This window comes from Benincasa hispida, unplaced genomic scaffold, assembly GCF_027475165.1.
Source record: "Benincasa hispida cultivar pf3 unplaced genomic scaffold, pf3_genome.v1.1 HicScf372, whole genome shotgun sequence".
Taxonomy (NCBI): Eukaryota; Viridiplantae; Streptophyta; class Magnoliopsida; order Cucurbitales; family Cucurbitaceae; genus Benincasa; species Benincasa hispida.
The window spans coordinates 29,994-36,339 of record NW_028326462.1 but is presented as its reverse complement, the minus strand read 5'-3'; positions in this window follow the sequence as shown (position 1 = coordinate 36,339).

Below are 6,346 nucleotides of genomic sequence, written 5' to 3'. Positions count from 1 at the left end.
ATAAAATTTTTGAATAAAAAATATATTTCTTCTCAATCAACTACATCTCTTATATGTTGTTCGATGGGATCTTCCATTGGGACAGTTGGCTTCTCTGTGGTGCAGACATCAGCAACCTTCTTGCAGTGAGGAAGAACAACATCTCTTACTTCTAGCATTTAAAGTTTCGCTTCCCCCCCCCCCCTTCCCCTCTCCCTATCGGTCGAGCGTCTTCGAACCTTCCTTTTTTGCTCATTTGAATCGAAACAGTGGTTGGGGTCGGAAGACATAATGTCATTATGAGAAAGGGCTATCACAATAGTGGCAGATGGACAAACATTTTAAAATTGTTGGAATAACAACCTTCGGTGGACGAAAAATAAGTACGATCGAATGGTGTCGGACGCTATTATTGAACCTACAAAATGAAAATGGTTATAGGTTTAGTCACCGAGCTCGCTCTCTTTAATACATTTCATGGCGCTGCCCTTTTTGTGCAAGCAGTTCAATTGTGGTCACAACGCCCTTAGGATAAAACAATCCAAATAAAATTGTCTCGAACAAAACTGCATTGGAACAAATCGATAAATTCACACCCTTCAGAAACTTAGATGCTTGAAAAACGCAACATGCAAAGAGAGAAGAAAAATGAGAGAGAAGAAAAACGAGAGAGAAAGGAAGCAGTGATTTTTTTGTAGTGTGTAAAACTGGTGGAAGAGGGTTTTTGTAGTGTGTAAAACTGGTGGAAGAGGGTGCCTTTTATAGGCCTTGAAGGCCAACGTTAACTCAAAACGGGAGGGGAGAAGAAAACGTGCAACAATCTCTAAACGTGCATGAAATAGGTGGGGAGAAAAGTTCATGCAACCTCTGAACATGCACGAAGCGGATAGGGAGAAAAGTTTGCGTGCGGGAAGACTGAAAGAAATTTTCCTTTTCTTTATTTTTAAATAATAAAAAATAAAGAAATAATAATAAAAATAATTCCACACACATGTGCGTCTCGCCTTGCCTGGCCCGTGTGGGAAGTCCCCATACCCACATTTGCCTATCTCATCACTTCCTCAAAAACATGGATACCCTTGAGGAATTTATAAAGGAGGTTCCACTTTGTAATCTTAACAACATGGGATTCTCACAAACTTGTTTTTTTTTTTTTTTTTTCATTTATTTGATGTTTTTCACCAACAATTGATATGTAAAAGTGTTATAATATGCACTTCTACGAAAATAAAAAGGTATCGCGAGAGCCAAAAAGGTTTTTTCTATCTAGTCGAGAGTGTTCAACTAATGGAAAAATAACAAGTTGACTGACCATTAGTAATCAATCGAATAAAAATACCAAAATATCCCTTATATAACATGACCTAGAGGGATGTAATTGGAAAGACACAAAATAATATGAAAATTAGTCCAAATTATTTCAAAATGTCCCCTCCAAGATGTATGAGTACTGTTTTTTCTTCCTCTTTTTTGGCATTAATTTTAGAGGCAAAGGGTCCATAAGGAAAGTCCATTGTGAAAAAACACTTGTAGTCCAGCTTTTCCATGCTTTTGACAAACAGATCCAGCACCTTACCAAATAATGGGCCCTCACCTCTCCCCTTTTGCCTCATTGACAAGGACCTTTTGGTCTTTGTAGTTTCTACCATGTACACTATCAAATCCAACCTCCAACCCATTCAACTAATTCACAGACTATCTATATTCTATAAGTTAATATCTACACCTATCATTTCTTCTCTTTTTGGAAAATTTTATATAAGTTGCAAAAGGAAATAACATTTCCAAGTTGGAGTTCATGGCACACTAAAAAACAAAAAAAATGGCAACAAACATGCTAAAGTAAGCGTTCATCAACGCAATTTCTTTTGAGGTTAGAAGTTTAAATCTCCATATCCTAGTTGTTGTAAAAAAATATTCATCAATACATAAGGAACTATTAGACTACTTCAAAAGTAAAGCATAGCTAAATAAGCCAGCTAGTTAAGGTTCTCAATATTTAGAAGCATGAATATAGCTGAGTTGATCCAATGTATATATTTCTTCAACCAAAACGCTAAACATTCAAAATTGTGTCACCATATATTATTGAACTAAAAAAAACTCCATCAAAATGAGTATAACTAAATCGATATAGTACTTATATTATCAATTTCAAAGTTAAAAGTTTGATTCCTTCACCTTTTATATTGTCAATTTTTTTTTTTTAAAAAAAACCTCCCAATATTGAATGATCTCACTTTTTTATATAATATATATTAATAAGATGGAGATAAAAAAAAATATGAATTTAAAAATTTAGTCTTTTAACTTTAGAATGTGACAATGTAATTTTTTATATTTTGAAATTTGCAACAATTTTATCCTAACATGAAAATTTTCTTCAAAATTAATGTGTTAATTTTATTATGTAACAACTTACCTTTTGTAGTTCATAAGGTATATAATTAATTTATCAACAGACATATATAATAAATTCTATCAAAATCTTATAATATTTTTTACAACCAAGAAAAAGTTCTTATAAATTTTAAAGAATAGAATAAATTTGTAAGATGTTTAAAGTTGAAAGACGAATGAATTATTACAAAATTGAAAGTATATAGTCGATTGTAGAACTTCAAATGGGAGAGAAAGGGGAGGGAGCATGAATACATATAATATTTGAAGTTTAACTCATTAACTTATATTTTTGTGGTTATGCTTAATTCATAGACTTAAAAATTGCCTAACAAATCTTCTCACTTTCAATTTTTGTGTTTAAAAAATACTTAAAATATCAAGTTTGCATCTAATACATCTCTTACATATTAAAAAATATTAAATATTAAATATAGACATTAAATTTAATTTGGGCTTAATAGGTAACATCTTTTGAAAACTATTGTATCAATTAACTACAAAATTTAAAATTTAAGATTCAAATAGACACAAAACAATTTTTTTTTATCTTATAAAACAATTACTTTTTTTAACATTTTAATATTTATGAGATCTATTAGAAACAAATTTGAAACAATTTAGTTTTATTAGATCTTTTTAAGGAATTAGAGTCAAAATTAAAACTTTAAAGATTTATTAGTCACACTTTCCAGATTTTAGGGACTAAACTTGCAACTTAACCTTTTTATAAATGTAATTTTAAATGCATTGATATATAGTATCTTTATTAAGTAATACTAATTACAAATTATTATTTATAGAATTATTCACTTAGATACATAAACAAAAAAATCATTTAATCAAAATTTTTAAAATAATTTTATAAAGATGTAAACATATTTGTATATTACATATGTGAGAAAATTTTAAATTGAATTAAATTTTTCTAACACGTTTTACGAGTACTAAAAATTTAATATTATTATATATTTTTCAAAATAAAATATAAATATTTGTGGTGAATGAGTCTACTAGCTAACAAAATAAAAACTTAATTTTAATATATCTATATATTTAAAGATTTAAAATAAAACAAAATTTCGAGCCACAAGGTTCAAACCTTAGTTTGGTAAGTGAAAGCGCGCCGTGCCTCAGAGAGCATTTTGGGACAAAAACTATTTTAAGACTATAATAACCACCTCTACCTACAATAAATACTATTTCAATATTCCTAATTATCCTTTTGCTACGGTATTTATATTTGCTACAGTTGTACTATTTTACATTTACATTTTTTTTTAATTTTTTGCTACACTGTTTACTACATCCTTCTCAAACTAAAATAGTTTACACCTCAAAAGTATACTATTATAACCCAACTTAAAATAATCTACACCCCAGACATAAACTATTATAACCGGACTATTATAACTTAGAACTATAATAACGAACTCCTTGTTCCAAACGCTCCCTAAAGCTTCACATAGTTTTTGTTATATTAAGAGAAACTTATCTATTTATTATATAAATAAATATAAATTTTTTTATATTTAATGAAAAACAATAAACAAAAATATAGGCCATCACCGATTGAGGGGCACATATCCCTTTGGCCCCTTCATAAATCCGCCCTGGTTACAAACTAATGTTAATGGACTAAATTGTTAGTTCTATGAATCTTGAAGGATTGAAATGTGTTTATATCAGTGTACATCTACATATCTTTATAATGGTATGATACTGTCATCTACTTTGGTACAAGATTTCATCTTTATTTTTATTTCATCCAAAAGATCTCCTACCAATAGAGATAATTTTCTACACTTATATCTCCTTTCCGCGCCCATGTGGAACTATGTCTTTTCATTCCTTACACAAAAGTGTTTTAGTACTAAATTCTTCTAAATTTATTCTTAAAAAAAATATAAAAAGAGCAATGATCTTGAGCTTAGTTGTGCATATCAAAAGTGAGTTCAATTGGTTATGAAAATAAGGAAGATAGGGACAATATGAAATAAAGGTTTTATTGACAACCACACACAAGTTGGACACATCTTGATATGTGTATGGACATGTTCATGATATGCTATTGGTTGTCCCCCAAATTTGCCCTTCCTATGGACACCTATAAATTCCTTCCTATGCTTCATAACTTTAGGTTGTTCCAATTATTTATTATCTTTAACTTGTACATAAGTTTCCATCTGTTTTAGTCAAGTCATATTCATCTAAATTTTGTGCATTGAATTTTAAGGACATTGTTTACAAATAAATATGAGAAAATCTAAAAATTCATAATGAATACTTTTGATGAATTGATTTTTCTCCATTATTGAAATATTCAAATATAATTTGAAATATAATCATTCAAAATCTAATTGAGAAAGGGTTTAGAGTATGTAAAAACAAAATCCTTCATTGAAATAATATTTATTAGTGCACAAAAAAAAAATGTTTTAATGAACGATTATTTGAATTTCTACTTCAAAAGTAAAAGAGAAAAAAAAATAGAGTCATGTTTGGTAACTATTTAGTTTTTAGTTTTTGTTTTTTAAAATTAACTCTATAGACACTACTTTCATCTCCAAATTTCTTCCTTTGTTATTTACTTTTTACCAATAGTTTAAAAAATCAAGCCAAAATTTGAAAACTACTTTTAAAAATTAAATTTGATTTTTTTTTTAAAAAAAAAAATTTGACTAAAAATTCAATCAATGGACTTAAGAAAGATGCATATCATTGTAAGAAATAAAAAAGAACTAAGTTTAATTTTCAAAAACCAAAAACAAAAAATGAAATGGTTATCAAAAGTGTCTTTCAACTATTCAATTATGTTTATATATTGGTAAAAAAGATTCATTAATTTTATCATAGAATTTATGTGTAAATCAATGCATTGTGTTACTACTTCATAAATATAAATTTAATTTACAAATGGACAATGGTGACTGGATGAGAAAATCGTTGGAATGTTGTTTGTTTGTTTTGTACGTGGCATGTATGATAATTTGTAAATATACAAGTTATGGTAACTTTTTAATTATTTAGAATAATTAAGGAAATTTAGTGGAAAATGCATTTTGAGAAGGAAATCATGTAAAATAATTAGCTTTACGTTTAACATTTGCAAAACTTATTATCCTCAAATATTATAAATCTAACATCTTTAAACATTGAATTTGAATGCAAAAGAAGCAAAAATTGGCAAAGGAAGTTGATGTTGCAGTCGTTGAATGCATAGGAAAATTAGACTAACCTAACCTTGCAAAGAAGAACCATGCGTCAAAAAGAATTATAAAGAAAGGAAAATGACAAACACATGGGCGGTGACGTGTCTTACAAAGTGCAAGTTGGAAGCTAATTTGAAATAGATGTGATAGAACCAATGAACTCGTGATGCAAGGAATTCAACGCAACAGGACATGGAATTAAATGCAAGTGTGTCAAATAATCATTGGAAAGAAATTGAAGAACTCCAAAATGAAGCCTATAAATAGCTCGACTTTCACATACTTAAAACGTTCTGGTTTCTTTGAAGCCTCCTTTCACCAGTCTGATACTATTCATTATCTTCAACCTCTTCTTGAGGAATTTTAAGTGTGAACTCGGTCTTCCTTGTTAGAGGAAAATCTCCATCATTCCTCTTCACTAGTACAATTGTAGCAACCATCCATCAAAGTCAAAGGAAGCAAAAGATTGTAACCAGCGGCTTGGCATTCCTACTTTTGAAATGTCTATTCTTTTGTTCTCTATTGAATTTGTATTGAGATATTAATATTGTGACACATTTACTCTTAATATAAACCATGAGTTTCATAATTTCTTATTTCTCCATGAGATCATTTATCTTCATTGTGAGTTGCTAAATTCTCAATGGGTTGGGAAGAATAAACTAACATTCTCACAAGTTTTCCGTAAGTTGAAGTTCGTCTTGTTTAATGTGTGCCTAATCTATTGCTTAAATCCATCTTATTGGTTAAGAGTT